Raw genomic sequence first — 23,964 nt, 5'->3', positions numbered from 1 at the left:
CAAAAGTTGGACAGTTACTAACTATGCCTTGAATTCTCTCTGTGAAGCCAAAGTATGATAAACATTTAACATCAATCTATTATTTACCTCAAAAATAACAAGTATCTGCTCAAAGCAAATATGAAAAGGAATGTTTTCCTTTCAATTATATTTTACTTCAGGAATGAATTTAAGAAATTATAGAAAGTTGGTATCATATTAGTCTTTTGAAATTAAATAAAATCCATCAAGATATTTGCATATATGTCTGGAAAATTACTTCAAACAACTAGTAACTGCACAGATTCAAATGATGATTTATGTACAATGACAGGAATTTCTGTTCTTTAAAAATATTTTCCATCTAGGAAATGTCTACTAGGTTTTCATAAAATCCTTGACCTACTTTAAAAAATGTTATCAAGGTAAGTTGCAGGGAACACAAAAACATTATGTGAAATGAAATTTAAAACAAGTTATTAAATGAATTGTATAGAACACAAAGTGTTGTACAACTGTAACACAAAATATTCTTCTTCTAGAGATTTTAAATAAAAATGACTCAAATGGAAGGAGATAAACGATATAGAATGATTAGCACATTAAGTTTCTATTTACTTTGGAAAGAAAATTTATATGCCATTTATAAATGAATTCTATATGTATAGCCCAAATGATTAAAGTTTTAAAAAAGTAAAGTTCTAAGACTATACAAATACATGATGAGAGCCATGTTAATAAAAGCTTGACAGAATCCATCCTTCATATCTTACAATAGCCATTATCTGTGATAACCTTGTATATGGCCACTGCTCAATTACAAGTACAACTTTCCCATACTATGCTCCTGTAGAAAGCAGTTCTTTGAATTATAGCCACAGCCACTCTTTTTGTCTTGATTGTCAGGTGGTCAGCTTAAATAAGCTTCCCATGCCGGGTAGTTTCATCCAAGGTTGGTAGATTATCACTGTTGCTCCCGTATGACATAACAGCTATGCTGCATCATCTGAAGTCCTCTCTGTCAGTAGGAACCCTACTTGAGTCAAGATGCAGCAACTATCACGGTGTTCTGCTGCCCTACACATGTTCAGTTCAACAGGATTGCCCTATGATACATGGTTTGAATGCTTGAGAGGTGGCTACACATGCTTGAATCTCCTTATTGGGCATGCCCCCTGGGGTTGACATGATGCTGATGAAACCACTCAGGAATCTGGATGTGATACATATTTAGTCAGAGCTGTACTTTATAGACCTCATTTTATGACACACTGAATCTTCCAGGTTCCCAGAGGACATGGTGGCCTTTTAGATTTGATTTTCCTTTTATAAATCAGGGAATGAAAATTACATCATGTGTGACAAAGTAAAGAGATTAATTTTTGTGTATAGCTTATGGAAATGTTTAATTACTATATATTCAACTTCATATTTACATTTTTTTCTCATTGTTTTATATATGTAATTCTTGTCTTCCCATGTAGGCAGTAAAGTCCTTAGGGATAAGGACCATATCACAGAACGTAGCAAGTATTAAAAACAGTAGATGTCCAACAAATACTTATATATTAATTTACAGAAATAACAAGATTAACTAATTACACATATTCTTTACTGCCAAGGAAAATCTTTGGATTGCAATAGTAGGGTGCCTTTAACCTGAGTATCAATAAGTAGGCTTTAGGAATTTATAAGCTCCCTAAAATTAGATGCCCAATGATTGAGGAGATGGGCTTTGGGTCATAAAAATCAGTTTGAGCTCCAGTTACTAGCTCTAAGGCCATGTGCAAACTACTTAATCTCCTTAAAGCTTCAATGTCTTTATCTCAAAAATAAGGGTAACAGTATATTCCTTATAGTGCTGCTATGAGGATTAAGTGAAACAACTATGTAAAGCAGTTGGCAGAGTACCTGGCATATCATAATTGATTATCATTACAATTAGTTTTTTGTGGGAATATGTGTTTCTCTGTGAAGAAGGTTCATATCTTTTATTGACTTCTCAGAGGGTTGGTGACCAAACAAAGGTCAAGAGACATTATTCTATACCCAGGACAAAACATTAGAAGAAATTCAGTTACTATTCAGTTATGAGTTAGTGAGTTGGTATTGAAAATTTATAGGCAAATATTTAAGTGCTTCACTTAAAGGAAGCTGATATGACTAACTACTAGTGTATTAGCCACAGCACAGTAATTTTCACTGGTATTATTTTAGAAATCAATAAATGCATGAAATAGGTCTCCCATAATTTTGTGATTCAATTATTTCCTTTAAAACATGACTGTTCTTCTACAGCCAATTTTTTCCATATATGAAAAATGTTAATAGTGTAAGAAAGTGTGAATATTTTTTTAAATTAAAGTTTGTATTTAGTCTGACGTCAACTATGTAAAATACAATATGAATAGAAAACACGACAGTAAGCATTTATTTCATAATATTAACTGAGGCTGTTAAAGAGAGGAAGATTACAAGGGATTTTATTATTCTTTACATTTTATAAACTTTAAAAATGAGTAGAGACCACTTTTATAATCAGAGAAAAGGAAATAGAAGGACACACACACACACACACACACACACACACACACACACACACCCCTAAAAATTATTTAGTGCTATTTTCTCTAGTAATAAGAGATAGAACTTGTTCAAGATTTAGAATTATAGGCAGCTGGGATTGATTTGCACACCCATGTCCTCAGAGGCTGCTTGATAGAGAGAAGGAAAACTGCACATGGGAGGGGACAAGGAGCCCCAAGTCTGCGGACACATATACAAACTGATTATATGTACACACAGAAGCTTTTCTTTAGAATCATGAATAAAAACTTTCCTTCTTTTGACATCATAAAAAGGAGTACATGTCTGTACTAGTGGCCAAGTGGAACCAATGGATATATGGGGCACAGTGAAAAAGTCTCTTTCTGGACTTGTCTCTGGATTCCAAGGTCTGTGGTATGTTTTCAGTCTCTAAGTGGCTTAAGCCAGTGCCAAAGTTTCCAAAGGCTGGAGTTTGACAGAGTGGCCCTCCACTTAACACAGAACCAAATCCTACCTTTGACTACCTTATGTTGTGTGGGGACTGAATCAAGGTTCCAATGAGGCTGGCAAGAAAGCTTCCTCTCGGAAAACTTGTTCAGGTTAGTGGAGCCCCTGACCAGCACCCAGCCATCCTTCAGAGAGCTCGGCTCTCCCCAGCAGCTCTTCCCTGCCCTTGTCCAATCACAGTATGGACAAGAGTTGAAGCTGGGATCAGGGCCTGCCTCCAAGATCCAATTTGCAAACGTGAAAAATCTTTTAATGAGATAAATTTTCATTTTAAAAAAATTAAAAGGAGGTGTACAAAGTTATAGGAAAGAAGGCATATTGTTAAGTGAAGGTATAAAGAGGGAAAGAAAATAAGAGGTATAAAGGTATAAAGAGGGAAAGAAAAAACCCCTCACTTAACAAATATGCAACATTCCTTCACATTCTCATACACACTTAAATCGATGAGGTGTGGCAATTGTTTTTAAAGCAATATTAATTTCTCAAAAGTATCCTATAGTTTTACATTTCTAATAATCTTCATATAATAATGAAATAAAATTGCCAAAGTAGAAAAAGGAGGGATTCCACTAATTTCAAAATGCTTTCTACACTGCTTGAAGGCTGGTCTTAAAATTAACTGCCGCTTAGATGGGGGGAGGAAAAAAATGTTTAAATCAATTTAAAAATTATCTGGTACATTCATATTTGGCTGAGGAAAACAAAATATAAATTTTATAAAGAGCAGAGAACCCTAATGAGAATAAAACGGGAAAGTCAGAGTTAGAAGGGGCTTTGAGGAATCAAAATGACTGCCTTACAGCCAGAGAAAAGTACTCTGGTTTTTCAGAGTTCAAGGCCTTGAGAGAGAAGAGGGAAGTGAATGAAACTCAGAAAGGTTAAAAGGCTATAGGGAGGGGGAAGAGTAAGCTGGGACGAAGTGAGAGAGTGGCATGGACATATATACACTACCAAACGTAAAATCGATAGCTACTGGGAAGCAGCCGCATAGCACAGGGAGATCAGCTCGGTGCTTTGTGACCACGTAGAGGGGTGAGATAGGGAGGGTGGAAGGGAGACGCAAGAGGGAGGGGATATGGGGATATATGTATACGTATAGCTGATTCACTTTGTTATACAGCAGCAACTAACACACCATTGTAAAGCAATTATACTCCAATAAAGATGTTAAAAAAATAAATAAATTAAAAAAATAAAAGGTTATAGGTGAAGTTGGCTGGTGAGGACCTGGAAAAGCTTGACTTATGCGTTCGTCTCACTCTTTTTTTTTTTTTTTTGCCCCTACTTGCATGTAGGGTTCCCAGGATACAGGACTTTTGTTTTTTTTTGCGCTACGCGGGCCTCTCACTGTTGTGGCCTCTCCCGTTGTGGAGCACAGGCTCCGGAAGCGCAGGCTCAGCGGCCATGGCTCACGGGCCCAGCCGCTCCGCGGCGTGTGGGATCTTCCCGAACCGGGGCACGAACCCGTGTCCCCTGCATCAGCAGGCGGACTCTCAACCACTGAGCCACCAGGGAAGCCCAATACAGGACTTTTAACACTGGTGTGGTAAAAAAACGTTGCCTGCTATTTCAGTAAACAAGAATGTTGCCTGCCATTTTGGTAAACAATGAATGTTACCCACCATCAGCCACCAACCATTGCATCCACCCTAGACAGTGTGCCCTGAAGAGATTTCAGGATGAAGGAAAACAGGATACTGGCCCTGGATAGTTAAGATGCATATCAAAGGAATAATTTCTATGAGTCCAGACTCTTGCATCTTTCCATACATAGAGAAGCACTAAAATCATTAATTTGAGATGTCTGCTTTTTGTGATTAGCTATAATCTATTGATGTTTGACTCCATGTTTGTTTGTTTGTTTCCAGCAAAAACTCCTATATGCCCTGACTCCTCCCTTTACCTCTTTGGAACAGTTCTATCTGAGAGGTGTCTCCCGGGCTTTAGTTCTCAGTAAGGTCACCAAATAAAACATAACTCTCAAAAAAAAAAAATGACTGCCTGAGTCTGTAATCTGTATATCTAGACAGGACATTTGAGAATTTATCAAAAGCAAGCTGTTGGAAACAGAATATAAAAGTAATTCTTCTGAATCTTTGCAAATTGTCCATAGAACAAGAATAATTTTCAAAGGAGATGAGCAAGGTAAAATTTATTTCAGAAAATCAAAACTAGTACAATATCTGGGAAATAGGTAAAATAGCAATTCTTAGAGGAAAAGCTAATTTGCTCAAATAAGAGAAAGTTGAAAAGGTAGTGGGCAAAATTTTAACCAGGTTCCTGGTTAGTATCATATACTATTGCTCCCAGTGAAGTTCCAGGTCAGACAGTGGACAAGATAGCATCACCAGCCTTCACTGAATGGATTAAGGGTTTGGTTTTTGGCCAAAATGTCAGGTAAGAAAGAAAAGTCAGTACTCTGGAGCCCAAAGTATGTTGGGTACTTGTTTATATCTTAAGATCATGTCAGGTCACATGTGGTTTTTGTGGGATTAAAAAAGTAAGAGCTGCTGTTGCTGTATTAATATAATGGTTTCCTGGTATCTGGGTCCCTGGAGCAACAGATAAGGAGTATGCTAGACTACAAAGTGTGGCTCCCGGGAAGCTAAAACCTTCTTGCATCACTTCACAGTGGCTCCACTAAGCTAATTAAAGAGAAGAGTTGATGGACTCCACAGGGACTTCACTCGAGGCCCTGCTGGTCAGAGAAAGGTCAGCCAGAACATAAGGAAGTAAGTACTAAGGAGAGAGCTATCAAGGAGACAGAAAAAGGGAGGGAGGACTGGTGGGAGGGAAAAGTTCCTTGGAGATTCAGCTGACTATACTTGTATAAGTTTACTTGTATGAACACGTGATCATAAAAAATAGTTACCTTAAAAAAAAAATAGTTACCTTTAATTATCTAGGGTACAATTCTGTGATGTAAATTTTTCTTTGTTTTTACATATTTTAAATAGGTAACTCACTAGATCTCCTACCTCAAGAAGGGCAGAGAAAAGTCCAGTCTAACTAACCTATTCTGAGTTTCCGTGTGAGAAATATGATTAAAACTGATAATAACAAAGTCTGATAGCAAATGCCAAACCAGTACTCTAAACAGATTTATAAATTGTTTTCAAAGTTTAATTCTCCTAACTCCTTTTGCTCTAAAAGACAACTGAAAACTAGGACAGATAGACATAGCTTTTTAATTAGTAAGGGATTAATCCCCTACAAGCTAGGAAATGGCCACAAGCATGAAGAACTTTCATGATGATGCTGAGTAAATAAGCCAATCAGTCTCCATCTGGCTGTCCCTTATACTGTACCACTGAGAGGAAATGAGGGTTCAGGTACTGGCAGTGACTGGTGTCAATGACAATATACATTCCCCTGGAGAGAGTAGCTGTCTTATGTGGAATAAACCTAGAAAATTCGAGAAGCTGATTTCTATGCCTTGCCTAGCGTACCTAACATATAAGAAAAATCTGTAAACAGTTTAACGAAATTAATTGGTTGAATCTAGCAAAGCAAATTAGAAAACCATTTTATTCGAGATTTAAAAGAAGGAGATGACATAAATTCCTACCATGTCATGGAGTCCAGGAGGCCACTGGGTACTGTTCTTTGTTTAAGGAAATAATATTTTAAATGGTGGATAAGAATACTTTAGCTGTATTCACCAAATTAAACAGAGTATCTTTTGCACTGCAGAGGAAGAAGGTTAAGGAAAGCCAAGACCATAACAAGTGGCAGAACAATGTCATGCCACATGGCACTGGACTTTCCCTTAATATTCCACAAATAATCACCAAAAACATAGCACAAGATGTCCTAGCACTTGCGTTTACAACCTAGAATCCTAAAGCTGAAAGGAGCATTTGTAATTACTGAGGACGTTTACAGAAGAAAAAATTAAAAAGCAAAAAAGGTAAGTCAGTGAACCAGATAGAACCTAATCCCTCTGTCTTTCTATTATTTCAATATGCATCCCTGATCTAGAATGTCTAAAAGCAAATATTCACTCTACATGTTCCATATATATGTGTATATATATATATATATATATATATACACACACACACACACACACATATATGTATATATGTATGTATCTATATCTTTTTCATTTAGAGAATAAAATCATAAAAATATATAGATCTGTGTAAAGCCACAATATTCCTCTGAAGTTCCCAAATGCTTTGCAATTTTGCAAAATAAGGGCCAATTTCATAATAGATCTTTTAAAAGTATAGTGAAAAGAAGCCTCTCCCAATTAGCAATCAGCAGTGCTTCTGTGCATCTCTAAGAAAACTGAGGATCTGCCATGAAAGGCGTGGGTTTCCTGAGAGATGAGAAAGACTTGTGTTCTGAAGTAGTAACTTTGTATCCTTGATATTTTTACTCTGCTTTCAATGACTTAATCTTATCCGTGTGTTTGTTCAGCACTGATTATTCTGCTGTATGAACATAGACTCAGAGCTAAGCTATCTGAAATTTTACATTGAGAAGGATTCTGTAGGGCATTTAACATAACGGTGAAAATCAATTCTCTAGAAAAGCACTGTCCAAATAGAAGTGTGAGCTGCATGTGTAATTTCAGAATTTTTAGTACACAGGTTAAGAAAACAAAAATTAATTTTAGAATTAATAATATTATACCTTGTTTTACCCAATATACCTAAAATATATTAATTTCAACATAAAATTAGTATTTTAAAAATTTTTCATGAGGTTTTTTCAAAATCCAGGATGTATTTTACACTTAGAGCACAACTCATTTCTGAGCTGCATGTCAAATGCTCCAATAGCCACTTGTGGCTGGTAACTATAGTACTGGACAGCACAGCTTTAGATGATGTTGACTGTAAAGAATGAAAACTAAAATGAAATGTGCAAAGAATGATTTCAGACTTTGAAATGACAAGGAAAGAGCACTCCCCAAATTCATAACAATATGAATTCCATTTTTACATTGGCTATGAAATTAGTATTGAAGCAAATATTCCTGACACTACACAATGTCTTCTATGCAGCCCATATTTTAAAAATAGGTCAACCTCTGAGAGAGCTATATACTTTGTATGCTCTTCACTGTGCCTGTCAATAAATTTTTATATTACCTCTTTATTAATTCTTATGCTAGTATTCTCACCTTTCTTCTCTTCATCCCATTTTCTTTTCTTATATCTAATTTATTATTTTTTTCAACTTATCCTACTGAAACTGGTCTCAAATCATTTTTGGAATGATTCGGGCATAATTAAAAAATAATAATAATAGTTGAGCAGCATATGTTTCTGGACAAAGCTCTTGGGTTCTCCATTTCCCCAGCAAGTGATACCAGTAGCAATCCTGATCTATAACTGCAAAATGTTTTGTAAGTATACAATACAAAACAAATGCTGACTCATTAAAAGGAAAAGTATCAAGACACTGTCAGCGCTCTTGAACAGGGTGGAGGTATGTCACACAAAGCTATGAAAAATACTTAAAGAGAAATGATTAAGGTAGGTTCCACATAGGATGTTTCCCAAGCTAAAAGAGCTAGATTTTTTAAAAAGTCAATTATGATTCTTTCTAAACTGAAAGCAGATAGTTAATGCTTCTTTGGTATACATATCATGGATAGTCTCACAATTTGCCAGGAAAACTGAGTCTCATAGTCTAAGCTGATGGATGTCCACAGAAAATGGATATACTAGCTAAGGTAACTGGGATTCCAATCCTTTCTAGAATTTACTTATGTGACCTTGTGCCAATCACATAAGTTTTTAGTGCCAGATGTCTCCTCTGTAAAATGAAATTAATAATATTTCACTTGCTTAAAGCTATGCGACTGAATCAAATATACTCTTGAGGTCTATTGTATAACAAGGAATATATCTGGTCTTTGGTCTCAGCTCCTGACACAGAGTTTCAAATACCCTTGAAAGGTCCTGAGCAATAGGAAAGTTCCTGAGCAATTCACAATCAGCTCCTTTTGACCATACCTAAGTTTATGCTGAAATGACTCCTGTGGGCCCCTAGGTAGTTTTAACGGAGGGGCTGGACAAGCCAGAAAGACCAAGCCTGTGACTAGAGGTTTGAAACTTTCAGCCCCACCCCCAGTCTCCAGGGAGGGGAGGGGAAGGTGATTGATTTCAATCATGTGGCCAATTATTTATTCAATCATGCCTATGTAATGAAACCCCCATATAAAAACTCTGGACACTGAAGCTCAGTGGATCAGGAATTCCTGATGGGTGAACATGCTGATGTGCTGGAAGGTTGACATGCCTGGAATCCTAAGGACAGGTCATGGAAACTCTGTTCTGCCCCCTCCTCCCTAGGATCCTGTCCTATGCATCTCTTCCATTTGGCTGTTGCTGACTTACAGCCTTTATAATAAAACTGTAATCATAAGTACAGCATTTTTGGTGAGTTATGTGAGTTTTTCTAGTGAATTACTGAACTGAAAGGAGATGTGATGAGCCCCAAATCTGTAGTCAGCTAGGGAGAAGTACGGGTGGCTTGAGGTCACCTGTGACTTGTGGCTGATGCCTGAAGAGGGGCAGTCTTGAGGGACTGACCCCTTACCCTGTGGAGTCTGCACTAACTCCAGGTAGTTAGTGTTAGAACTGGATTAAATTGTAGAACACCCAATTGGTGTTGGAAAACTGTTGTTGGAACACAAGGTCCAATCCAGATCAAGCACATTACAACTTGATATTGAGTCCATTTTAATATCTAGGTTATAGCCAGATGTGTCCCAGCATAAGTAATGTGAAATTTACTGGAATTGGATACAATAAAATAATACTATGCTTTTTTTTTGCCTACATGGTCACTTCTTCAATGAATCAAAAAATTTAAAGATATTACACTAAAGCAAGTCTTCATTATGAGAGATCATTTTTTAAAAATTAATTAATTAATTAATTAATGGCTGTGTTGGGTCTTTGTTTCTGTGCGAGGACTTTCTCTAGTTGTGGCAAGCGGGGGCTGCTCTTCATCGCGCGGTGCGCGGGCCTCTCACTATCATGGCCTCTTGTTGCGGAGCACAGGTTCCAGACGCGCAGGCTCAGTAATTGTGGCTCACGGGCCCAGCTGCTCCGTGGCATGTGGGATCTTCCCAGACCAGGGCTTGAACCCGTGTCCCCTGCATTGGCAGGCAGATTCTCAACCACTGTGCCACCAGGGAAGCCCCAAGAGATCATTTTTGATATGGCAAAATAAAAAGTTCTGCATATCTTGCCCAGAGAAAGATATTTTCTATATTCTCTAGCTTTGCTTCATATAATTATTCTAGTATTAGTTGGGAATTCCACCCCCTCAATGGAATTATAATGTAAAGTATTAAAACAATGGTCAACATCCATGTTAAATGTTTGTGAAAGATCAATATGAACATAAATACTGGTCTGCCATTATGGTTACACAGACTAATGAATTTATTTTCAGAGGTCAAGATCTATCTTACTAGAGAATATAAACTTTGCCACTAAGAGCTCAGTTTGGGGTGTGTTTTCCTTTTCTTTTTTTCCCCTAAAACAAACAAAAACAAAAGAAGGAGAAAAAGAGAATCTCTGTCAGTGAAACCCGAGACCTTAAGCTGGTAGTTACAAGATCAGGGAATTGACTGCAGACACAACAGGAACGCTAGAGGAAGCATTAGGCATTTTTAACTCCTAGGCACTGGTAAGAGAGGGGGAGATTAGTGTTTTAAGAGAATTTAGGTTAGTTGGAGAAAAAGGAAATGAAAATAGTTGTTTCTTAAGGTACCTAAGCAACTTCTTTCCATGATAAACGGGTGCTTTTAAAGGAATATCTTAACTACTAGGAAGTATAGGAGATAAATGAGCATCTCAAGTATTAAAAGCACTCCTGTCTTTAAAATGTTTAAAAGCCCTCAAAAATGCTTTTCTACAGAAGAGTACAGAACCTCATCCTTTCCCCTGGTTAATTGCCTGGGCAGGGGCTGATGCTACACCTTGTTTCCATCCATTGACAGGCAGACAGCTGACAAAGAGATTCCTGTGAGTCAGAGGGGAAGGGCAGGCCTTAAGCCATGTGACTGCTGGGATGTGGTGAAAAACTGAGGAGCCTTGAATTTCTTCAGAAAGGCACATCATTCAGGAAGAAAGGGCAGAAAAAGACAAAAAGAAGAGAAAGATTACCAGGCAAATTTTACTGACACCCACAAAGAAAATAAAGTGTTATTTTTCTCCTATTCTTGGTTACATTATATAAAATATTTGGTGTTATTTATAATTAAACAGTCCCAATTATTAGGCTTAAGAGAGGCAACTAAATAAACAACCTTTTCTTTCCTCTCTTTCCATGTCAATTTCTGAGTCTTTTACAAGCACTGATTCAGCTTCTTTATCTTCCATTCATCCTTCAACTCTCAGCAGTCTGGTCTATCACCCTACTTCCATTAAAAGTACTCTCTCTAAAATCTGCTTTGGATCCACTAACAATGATTATGTCTCCACATTTCCTTCTGGCTACCCCACTTCATTTCACCCTATTCTCTAGTCATAATGAACTAGTTTTAGTTCCCTAATATGCCATGTTCTTTATTTCCTCCCAGAATTTATACAAATACTTGCTTTTGTCAGAACACCCTTCCCAGCCTACCTCATCGTACTCGAATGGCTAATCCCTAGCCATGCAGTCCAATGGGATACCCTAGTCCAAACCACTCACATATAACAAATGGGTAAAAAGATTTTGAAAGATTTTTAAGTGTGTTGTCCAAATTCACAGCTACTTAGTGATCAAAGACAAAGGCCTCAATTCACCCATACAAGTGTACATTATCCTACCAGAGACCCTACCATAAACCACCTTCTCCTCCCAGGAAAGGAGTAGAATATAGAAGTAAAATATAGATCAACCATCATTATAGAACATTATAGGTAAGACTTTAAAAATTCTATAAATTGACTCACTAGTTTCTGAAGACTTCAGCTTTTCTAAATGGAAGTGTTGGCAATGATATTTTCTTCACGTTTTCTAAATTCCAGTCTTAGAAACATGAAATTGGGAATGCTAAGGGGATTTTGTGGTGCCTCTCTCTCTCTCTCACACACACACACACACACACACACACACACACACACGCACATAAAAGGGAGGAAGAGAGAAAGGATAAATTTCTAACATTTGTAATAGAAAAAGTAGACTAGATAGATGATTTAATTAAAACAACAGAACTCAAATCAGAATTTGTTAACTGCTGAAATACTAGAGCAGGCAATAGTGGAAAGGACTGAAATTTATTTCTTTTAAAATGTCTCATAAAAATTAGGACTTTAGTCAGTTTTTTAAGATGTATAAGGTACTGTTTCCACCTAAAGGCAGCAGATGGCTAGAATGTTACAGGAATTTCTTGTAGGCTTGAGTAGAAGTCTGTCAACTTTCAACTATTATAATAATTTTTAAATAGACATGGTATTTAATATGATTTCCTGGTTTACACCTTATAAAATGGCCCAGTTAAAATAAATAGTTTACTGGCCTCAGCCCCAAAGACATGAAGTGAGGGCCAAAGAAAATATAAAATGTATAAAATGTCCCAGTGTAAACACCTTGAGACAAGAGCAGTGAATGCATCAGATATTCCTGGGAGAGTCTGGCTTACTACAAACATTAGGATTTTAGCCTATGTGAGTAAAAGGGAGGTGCAAATGGCTTGATGGAATGAGGTAGCGGTGCTAAAGAAATAATTTTCAGCTGAGGTGATGTTTGTAGCTAGCTGATATAGCAGAAAGAGATGGCCATACGTTGCTCTGGTGCTAATGGTGAGGTAAGGTCTCTGGTTTGCAATGATTAAGACAAGCTATTGTTTCAATGGGCTCATTTCTCCATGAAAATGCTTCTGGGTGTTTTCAAGCAAATCATGAGGATTAATGAAAATTTTTAAATAATTGTTTTATAAAGTTTCTAATAAAGGAATAGTAAAAAGGCTTCGGAGATTATGAAATTGTTATAACATACTCCTTTAACTTTAGGGAAAGTCTTTTTACCAAGTCTGGAACCAGGCTTAAGTAATAGGAAAACAGCAATAACCACAATATATTTTTAAACTTTTTCTTCTTTGAAATGGCATTTCTTAATCTTTCTAGTCCCTGAAACTTCCAAAGTGTGTAAGGTCTCAAAGAAAAATCTAAACAGTTTCTAAGAGGAATCAGCCACTGTCCTTATTTAGAGCTGGGATAAGTACCGCATTTACCAAAGAGCCAAACAGAATTTAGGGTATTGGGAGGTTTGCCTCAGATAAAGAAGCTTAACTGGGTATTATGATTCTTCATGTAGCAGGTCCTTTGTACTTCCTCATCACTTAAATGCCTCACAAACAATCCAAGGTAACATTTGCTACCAGAAAAAGTACTTTGTCTCTGTTGGCCAATCTCTGGAAGCCAAGAGCAGGGTTTGACAGTGATATATAACAAGGTTAGAGCAGCATGATCCATCTCCATTCGCTTGACAAGGATGGCATCTTAGGCCATGGTGAGGAAGAGCAGGTTGCCCGCCTTCACTGCTCAGGTTGGCAGCACCTACTATCAAATGACTGGGTGTCTGGCAATGGGTTCAGAGAGACAATGACTGCCTTATCTCCTGGAATTCAAGGAACTTCAGCTCAAAGACCAAAATAACTGCTGAGTGGGCACTACTCACTGATCCATGTCTGAGAAAAGTCCTTCCGGAGGGTACAGGGTCCATCATCCACAGTCAAAGAGAAGTGACATGGCCATTTAAATGGCAGGGAAGCCCTCTGTTTGGGTTTTTCATGGCTAAGAAAGGCACATCATAATAACATAGCATAATAGCATAGCACCTAGGATGACAACTACTGCCTGTTTTTGACAGAAGGAAGATATTTGCAGTTTGTGCTCTTCCCACACCATTTTAGAGCTGAGAATCCAAGCTCAATCCTGCTTTTAAAAAGAACGGGTAAGGGCCTGGGAAGTGGGAGAGAGACAAAGCCATACAGTCCATAAGTATCTGGGGAAGCTTTTGCATAGATTGACTGAGAGCTGTGTGTCTGAGAAAGTACCAGACTATGGCCTCTATTTTCATCCTACAAATTCCCACTGCACTTGAGTTTTAAATCTGGTTTCTTGTATAGAATATCTACAGTGTTCCAGGTCTTGCAGAGAAAACAAGGAATGAAGAGAATGAACGAAATGTTGATAACCATAACTATATATAATATATATACATATATAATTGCCAACTTAATGATTCTCCCTTCCAAATTTGTAAGTTTCACTGCAAATACTGAATCAAAATGAGAATTAGAAACAAGAATACAGAACATAACTGAGAAAAGGGGAAAACAAATGATAAAATAAATAAAGAAGGATGTGCTCTAACAAAGACTGGCTACCCAAATCCCTATATCCATTTAGAGAATAGAGAATGAAAGCATTTTTGTAAAGAAGAAACAAAAAATATTTTTTCTGATTCCATTAACCAGTCAATCAACCAAAAGACAAAATTCATTAGCCATAGAGCTTGTCTCATAGAACAAGTTATCGTCTCCATCACATTAAAGCAACAATAACTAATTATCCTTAGATTTTCACATGTGCAGAACACTGCAAATTATAGGAAGCAAGTTTATTTTTCTGCATACAAACTCCAAGTCTATCATCAATCTTTTTACCTTAATGTTTCTCAGATGGAAGAAGGCAGAACAGGAAAGCTTGTTTTAAAATTATAATTCAGAAAGATGAGGCTGAGGATAGAAGCTAAGGGATCTGAAATCAATGATACTGAAACACACAAAATGTCCTTGAGTAGTCTACAACAGGAAATTTGCATCTTCAGGAATTACATATCCTCAAACGAAGGAGGCATCTGTTATTTTGATATAACCTAGGAGATGAGGTTTAAAATTTTACTGGGCTCCAACTTTTTCCATTTGTCTCTCTTCAAACCCTATATTCTTAAAATGGCTCTCTTTTTAAGACTTGCAGAGGTACAATTAAGATAATTAAGATACAATTTGAAAAGTGTTATTCTGATAAAATATAAAATATATACTTTAATTGGAAAGGAAGTATTTAAATTCAAAACTTTTCACAAGAGTCCCACAGTATGTAATGATACCAGTTGCTACAACAATTTAACATTTCTAAGATTGAAGTATATCTCACAGAAAGCCAACTTGTCTTCTTTAAATCTATCTGTCATATCAGTATTATATTAGTACTCATGTCCTAATAACTAAGTTTCCAAAAGAAATGTATTCATACTCTTTAGACTCTTCTGAAATTCAGGACTGCTTAAGTAACACGTTTCATCATGGCAACCCTGATCTTATCCACAACCACACTGACATTTCTACAGGATACTATAGTGCTTTAGGTCTTCACTAGACAGCTTGCTTTCTTCCTAAACTAATATTATCCAAAAGTAAGTACCATAAAGCAGACTCTGAGAACAATTATAGAGAAAGTTTCTTTGAGAAAAAAAATTACTGACCCTATTCCAATGGTCATTAAATTTATGAGCTCCTGATGGTAATCACTCAAAGCCTGCTTTCTGCTTCCATATATTCTAAGTCTCTGATGAACATGTTATCATAATAACTATAATTAAAACTATAATAAACATACTTAATATTTACTAGTGGTTACAAATATATGTGTATTAGGATCTGTAAAGCATTTCATATGCATTATCTCATTTAATTTTTAAAACAACTTTCCATACACATGAAAATATCCACACAATCTTCCCTCCCATGATAAACTGTAATGTCTTAGAACTAAATGGAAACTCAGAAATCATCTAGCCAAGTGTTCCCATATTATAAATGAGAAGCCCAAAGCCCAAACAGGTTTAATGAATTCCTAAGATCACACAGCAAGTTGGTGGCAAAACTTGGCGGCAAAACAGCTTTCTTTCCAGCTTAGTACTCTTTCTGATGATGATGATGACACTTGACAATGAGGATGGCAGCTAGCAGTTACTGAGCATTTGTTATGTGTTACTTAATCATCTCAACAAGTCTGTGAGATAGTATAATTGTAACTTCATTTTATAAATAAAGATACGGTTAAGAAGAGGAATAAAGTATGCCCAAACTACTAAATATAATATATGATAACAAAAATCAGAGATGATAGAAACAGATTGGTTTCAAAGGTCAATCTGTTTTTATTACCTCTGATTTTAATTATTATATATTATACAGATGATATATTGAGAATTGACTGTTGGTGGCAAGAACGGCTTGATAATCCATAGAAGTTGGTGGTAGGATATGTGTACTCAAGTTGCCAATTGTACATCCTCCTAAGAGAGTATTCCTTAGGATTCCAACTACATCCTTGCTATTCATATCACATGACTTCCATCCCAAGCCACTTCCTACTTCTACTCCCTTCCATCTTCAGAGCTGACCAAAAAGATCCAGAAACTTAGGTAGTTGCTAATTGAGTCATTTTTATTCATTCAACAAATATTTATTAAGCAAGTACCATATGTCAGGCACTGTGCTAGAGGCTAAGGAGACAGGAGTGTGCAGACATGATCTGCTGTTTACCTTTTTCTTGGATCCTATGAAATCCATATATTCAAAATAAGCCCTCCTCTTTTCTTGAACTGTTTTGAATAAATTTTTGTTCCTTGCAAATAAACATAATTTAATTAAGACAGATTATTATGGATTGAGCTGGCAAAACAAAGACTTCAGAGAAAATGCAGAATATTTGGAACTCGTTAACAGGTGATGGCAGGGAAAAGGGCATTAAGACATCATTTCATTTCCCAGGATGAGAAGTCAACAGTCAGTGGAATGTGGCAGCCAAGCTCATAATTAAGGTATTATCTTATGTCACCTGGGAACAAGTTCCCATTGAGGGTGAAGCTTTGGAGGACTAGGTTGTCCTGCCATTGCTCAATTTAAAGAAACTGAAGAATATGGAAAGCTTTCATGTGAAAGCTTTTAATAACACTGGGCAACTTACAATGAAAATGGGGCACTCTGGTCCTTGCTAGAATGCATAGCTCAAAAATCCAAGAAAACACAGAACCATCATGAGGCACTACTATAATAATCCCCTTCTGTCTGCAGCTGGATAGCTGGGTGAGCTGAAAATCAAGAGCACAAACTGATCTATGAACTGATACACCAGCTGTCTTCATACTTTTACCATATTTCCTTGATAAATGCAAGGGTGCTAAGCGAAACTGTGAAAGCTTGATCCCTCAGCCTTCTCCAGAATGCTTTCTATTGTATCTCCCTTGCCAGAGAAGGGTAGCACTCTGCTCTGCTCTATCCCTTATTGAATCTTGTCCTGTGACTAGGACCTAAACACAACATGGGCTCAAGGGTGATAGCAAAATAAGAGTAGGGGAGAAAAGAATTATACTCAGAAGGGAATGTAAGAGTTTTCTAAGGAATTGCAGGAAAAAAGACCAAACAAACCTGTGTGGGTACGCATTTTGTACTAGTTATTCAAGGATGACTAAACATAATTTTGAATGACAAATTAATTACTATTGGGCATCTTATCGGAGAGGCTTGATTTAATGTACGAGCTGGTAGTCACTTTAACAGTTTGTTTGGTAGGCTGATGCAGTTTGGGTTTAGTACTGGCTTAGTTATTAAGGACCAAAACTCCTTTTGCAAAATGTAAACTTCAAAGGCTGCAAGAGAAGAATGATAGTAAGACCTGTCACATTTGCTTCCCTTACGCTTCTGACCAGGGTCCTGAGGACTCACTTCTCTTCTGTCTCCCTCACATCAGGAAGAGATTGGTAAAGGAATGCCTGAAGGCTTAAGACAGACTCTTGTGGGGAATGACCAATGGTGGATAATTAACTATATGGACGTGGAGAGTCAAAGATAGCTGGGATCAAGTAATGGAGAAAATAAAAATAAGTGAATACAGTTACCCCCAAATGGCAGGTGTTTGGGCCTGGTACTTAAGGTTCAGAGAGATCGCTTTACAAAGATTCCTTAGTTCAGAAGCCCCAGTGCAAAATCATAAGCAAGCCTATTAAGGTTTGCCCGATTAAGATTTGCTAAAACATCTCACACCTGAGTCAGAGGAGAGCCTGCTATACCACACAAGGGAACTTGCAGCCATTTTTTTTTTAGTGAATATATACTAAGAGTTGGAAAATTCAAACTTCTCAGTCCTGGACTATTAGATCCTGACTTTTTTTTTTTTAGCCTTGAGCTAAAACTACTTCTCTAGGGATGCAGAAAGCAATCTGATCTTTCAGTTAGAGTGGGGTCTATGGAATTAAGTGACAAATGGTGTTCTGCTAATATTTTATATCATAGTAGGCTCAGTGAGATCATGAATCTACTCTAAAGTTGTTTCATTAAATCCTGAGCTTAGGCAGATTCTCCACATTGGTTTCCTGACCTGTAAAGTAAGGGCTATTATGGTAAGAAGGGTGAAATGGAAGGCTTTGGAGTCCTTGTTCCCAAGCTCATATTAACTTGACCATCAAAGAACTGAGAATTTGCCAAGATGCATTCTATTACCTTTCTGTACAGGGACTCGGTCTATTCTGTGCAAAAGGCGATGGGCCCTGCGAAAAGATGGATTACACTAAATTTTAAAAGATGCAATTGCTGCTTCATTTCCTCACAACCAAATGTCCCCTGGATTTGGATTAATTATATTATATTTTAAATATGCCAATCTTTTGAATAATATAGGAACCTGAGCAGACAACTAAAAACTGAAATATTTAACATTATAAACCATATAACAATGGAAGTGGGAAAGAAAACAAGACAAAAACACATGAAAGCATATGCATAAAGAAGTGAAAACTGTAATAAATAAAATTTCCATGGCTGTTGACAAATGATTTTATGCGTAGTATCTTATTTGACTTCATAACAATACTGTGAGAAAACTATAGCAGGGATTAATATTTCTAGTTTACTGATGGACTCAGGGAGGGTAGATGAGTTGATTTATTCACTCCAATGGCTTGAATTATGATGCATAAATATGCTGAAGCTTCCAAATCATCTCCATCATGGATTACTGCAACAGCCTTATAACTGATCTCTGAGGCCCCTGATAAATTGCAGAGTTCCTTCCAAAAGCACAAATCTAATCAAGTCACTCTCCTATTTAACACCAATGGTTTCCCATTTTTTTTCAAGCTTCCAGCATGGTACTTTGCATGTAGTATCATGCAAAGTAGGGGTAGGGGCTCCACATATATTTGCTGAATAAATGAACAGATTACTGAATAAGCGCCGTTAACAAGTAGGTGAGCTGGAATATGAACCTAGACCTCCTTATCTTTAGAATATACAAAGAAAAAGGTTTGGAAATTCCAAATCCAGACACAGACTGAACATCCTAGTACATGAATGCTACAGTAGCCCAGGTCTGATCAAGGAGGTAAGTATTAGGTCATCAAGACCTGCTAGTATTTAAAATCCAGTTTCCGAACATATGGAGATACAAGATGAAATTCATACAGAGCAGAAATACCCAGAGGTCACTGTCAATTTTTAAAGGGAAAGGAATATTTTCTTCACATCTCCTAAATCCTAATAATCTTCACCATAAAGGTACTTGGTTTGATTAACCTGTCAGTAAGAATCAACAACACTCCTATTAGATAGTGGTATCCAAAGCAGTAGTTACCATCTCTAGTAAACATCTGAGCCAACTAATTGATTTCTTGCAAAAGCATAGGCTGAGAATTAGAAAATCATCAGTTCTGGATGGTAACTTTCAGAACAACTACAGAAGTTCGACAGATAACTACAAAAAGCAAAACTTACATTGAATAAAAGGGCATCTCCAAACCTAACTGATTCACAAACTACAGACAAAGGTCTGCGTGGTCTGCAAAAGACCTTCTGAGAGTTGCTGTATATTTATTACTGCTGTTGTTACTGCTGCTGATAATGATAACAGGAGAAGCTACTCCTTATTGCATATTTAATGTTTTGCCAGCCATGAAATAAACCCTTTTATGCATTATCTCATTTAATTCTGACCCCATTCCTGTGATATGAGGTTCTATTATTATTCCTATTTCATAAATGGGGCTGTGAGAGGTTAAATAATTTATATATGGTCACACTAAAAAGAAGTGGTGACTTGAACATCTGATTGAGCTGACTCTCAAATCTGTGTTCTTAATGACTACACTATACTAGCTGAATATCTCAGGCTTGCATGCATATAATTCCTGTATGTATTTGGGATCTAACAAAGCGGCAGCCCAGGCCTCAGAGTCAAACACTCAAGATACATTCACATTCTATCTTGTCCAAAGTTTTATTTCTTTCAGGACCTATACACAGTTCTTCCAATGACTCACAGACAATAGCAAAAATACCTCACGTACACACCACTGGGTAGAAAGATGTAAGTGTTAATTATCTTGTCATTTGGGGCTGCTTTTATACGCCTCTGTATAGTTATGCGAATCTTATGTATCATTTCTTTAAGATTTTTTATAGACCACTGAGCATGTAAAGAAGAAAATGAGGGGGATGGTATAGCAAAAGACATAGAATTCTTTCTTTTAAATTAAAATAAATGTCCATGGAAAGTTTTTTGACAGACAAATTAATGCCAATCAGAAATGAAACATTAAATTCTAAATCAATGAACCTTAGTGGCTCTAAATATATGGGGAAAAAATTTCAGTGGTAATATGGTTATTAGAGACACTGCCATGCCTCACAAATGTTAGTGTCAAGCTGATCCTAAGTCTGAAAGGCTATTACAAATATTGAATGGCTTTTCAGGCAAGACACTGGCTCTCTGGAAACCCTCTGCCATAGTTAACAAACTATTTTCATAGTTTCCACCTTTTCATTAAATGATCTCTCTACCTCTTAGTCAACTGAAAGCTGGCTCTCTGCTAAGGATACCAATTCGCCTATAGTTCTCTAAAGTAGAAGCTGTTCATTCTTCTACAAAAAATGTACTTCAGAATCAGGCTATAAGATGGGCATTTTCCTTATTCATTGGTGCTTCTCTCAGACCATTACTCCTCTTCCTCAAGGCTCATATATTTTAGCTTATTACCCTCCATCCCTCTTTACCTTTTAGCTCTATCAAAAATGCAGTCACTTTGATTGAGTTATTCCCAATCATTCATCAGGCTTTGCCGTTCAACCATTGGTAATGGTTGGTCACCTACCCCAAAGCCTTTTTCTCCCTTTTATTTATATCAAAATGAGGTTCTACTATTCCTCAAGACTCGGAAAATGATGACTTTGTATTCAACATTAAGAATCAATCTTGACTGGTTTAGCCAACCATTATGTTTTCATTCTCCTGGGAAGTAATTGGTTAAGACAGAGCCACGTAAAACAATTCTGGTTAACTAGATGCAAAGAATCCAGTGGATGGCTTCTAGAAACAATTCTGTGGCTGTTGGATGTTATCATGTCTGGATGTAATCCCTGTAATTGTACTTATTTCTTTTTTTTTAAATCTCAGATACCAGTTCTTTTTTTTTTAAATTAATTAATTTATTTAATTAATTTATTTATTTGGCTGTGTTGGGTCCTCACTGCTGCGTGATGGCTCTCTCAAGTTGAGGCGAGCGGGGGCTACTCTTCATTGTGGTGCATGGGCCTCTCACTGCGGTGGCCTCTCTTGCTAAGGAGCACAGGCTTCAGGCGCGTGGGCTTCAGCAGTTGTGGCGCACGGGCCCAGCAGCTGTGGCTCGCCGGCTCTAGAGCGCAGGCTCAGCAGCCGCGGCGCACGGGCCCAGCTGCTTCGCGGCATGTGGGATCTTCCCGGACTAGGGCTCGAACCCGTGTCCTCTGCAATGGCAGGCGGACTCCCAACCACTGCGCCACCAGAGAAGCCCTGGAATTGTACTTATTTCTGAATGATGAGATAATTTTTTTGTTACTTTTTTCTCCCAAAATTTCCACAAAGAGCAGGTATTACTTCTATAAAAAATAAAATTAAAAAAGAAAAACCGGGCTTCCCGGCTCTAGGAAAAGAGATATTGTGGTAGACATCTTTGAACAATGTAATCTGCACTGTAGAGCTGGGTTGACATCTAGTATAATTTCCTTTCAATGTGAAAAACTACCTTTTAAATGTGTTGTGGTATAGATCTTCTGGTGACAAATTTTCTCAACTTCTGTTTATTTGAAAATGTCTATATTTTACCTTTATGTTTGAAGGATATTTTTCACAAGATAGAGTTTTCAGGTTAAGGTTAACAGGCTTTTTTTTTTCTTTCTTTCAGAATTTTAAAGATGTTCCTCTACTGCCTTCTGGTTTGCACTGTTTCTGATAAGAAATTAGCAGTAATTCTTATCATTGCTCTTTATTATATAATGTGTCTTTTCTTCTGCTATTAAGATTTTCTCTTTTATTGCTGTTATTTTTAGCAATCTGACTATAATGTGCCTGGGTGTGGCTATATGTTTATCTTGCTAAAGATTTGTTGAGCTTTTTGAATCAGTGAGTTAATACTTTTTTTAAATCAAACCTGGAAAAAATTTCCTCCAGTCATGCATTATATCCATTTTTTCCTTTAAGTTATTGAATATATTTATATTCAGTTTTTTAAAGGCCCTGTCCACTATTTCTAACATCTGTATAATCAGTGGGTTTATTTCTATTGTTTATTTTTTTCTTCTGTTATGGGTCATATTTTCCTACGTTTTTGAATGTCGAATTTTAGTTTTTTGATGTGAAATTGTAGATGCTATACGGTTGAGAATCTGAAAACTTTTTCATGTTCCTCTTCCTTCAAAGATTGTTGAGTGTTTTGGCAGGCAGTTATTTTACTGGCAGATTACCTTTATCTTGTCAAGTCTTCTTATTAGACTTTATTAGGGTGGCTCAAGATTAGCTCTTACTCTAGAGCTTGAATAGCATTCTTAATGCCTAACCTTCTGGGGTATTACTGAATGCACAATATGTTAAGGTGGTCTCTCCACTCTAGTTGGTCAGAATTCCAGTGTTTCCTAGCACTCTGTGACTACTGGCATTCCTATTCAGCTCATAGATCCTCAGTGGCTATTCTCCGCTAAGCCTCCCAGAGTTTCACACCACACATGGCAACTTGGTTTTTGATCAAAGACTCAAGGGCTCTCCAATGCAGATTTCTGGAGCAACTTCTTTAAACAACTCCTTGCTCTCAGGTACCTTTCTCCACAAACCTAAGCTGCCTCAACAGCCTTATAAGCCAATTCCTGGGTGGGGGGGGTTTCTGTGCAAAACACTGCTTTTTATTGGAGCTGTACTTTCCTGTGCTGTGTTTGGATAGTGCCCCCAGACAGAAAACAAGAGTAAATGTCAAGCTTACCTTGTACATTTCCCCTCTGAAGGATCATAGCCTTGTGCTCTCTGCTGTCTAATGCATGAAAAGAGTTGTTTCATACAGTTTATCCAGTTTTATAGCTGTTTATGGCAGAAGGGTGACCTTGATACCTGTCACTCTGTGATGGCTGGAACTGGACGTCTTAATTAATTAATTAAAAATAGTATAGCCAATTAAGCCTTAATTTCCAGCCATCAAAAGTCAACCAAGCGGGAGAATTCCCTGGCAGTCCAGTGGTTAGGACTCTGTGCTTCCACTGCAGGGGGCCCAGGTTCAATCCCTGGTCAGAGAACTAAGATCCTGCAAGCTGTGTGGTGTGGCCAGAAAAAAAAAAAAAAAAAAAAGTTAACCAAGGGAAACCAATAAACAGTAAAAAAAATTAAAAGGTGGGGCAGAAGTATTAGCAGACTCATGTAATTTTCCACTATGTTAATTTTCCTAGAATCAGAAAAAAGTTTCCAGGAATCATATCATTTTTGTTCATTTTCTTTTCTCACTGATGGCACAAGCACCACAACACTCTTCATTTGTTCCTTCTTTCTTGCTAACCAGAGCCTGATTTTGTGTTTAATTCCAAGTAGACAATTCATGATAAATCAACTATGTCAATAATGATGCTCCTCTTTCTCTTTGCCAGATACTCAACCTCCCAGTCTC

The 23,964-nt window shown here is 37.1% G+C and overlaps 1 protein-coding gene across 3 annotated transcripts in view; it reads right to left on the bottom strand.

The window, feature by feature from the left end:
• The window catches only part of EXOC6B (exocyst complex component 6B), a 708,543-nt gene that overhangs the window by 169,673 nt on the left and 514,906 nt on the right, over positions 1-23,964 (bottom strand). The window lies entirely within an intron of this gene.

This window comes from Delphinus delphis, chromosome 12, assembly GCF_949987515.2.
Source record: "Delphinus delphis chromosome 12, mDelDel1.2, whole genome shotgun sequence".
Lineage (NCBI taxonomy): Eukaryota > Metazoa > Chordata > Mammalia > Artiodactyla > Delphinidae > Delphinus > Delphinus delphis.
Note: the sequence above shows the minus strand (reverse complement) of the source record. Positions and strands in the feature narration are given on the sequence as shown.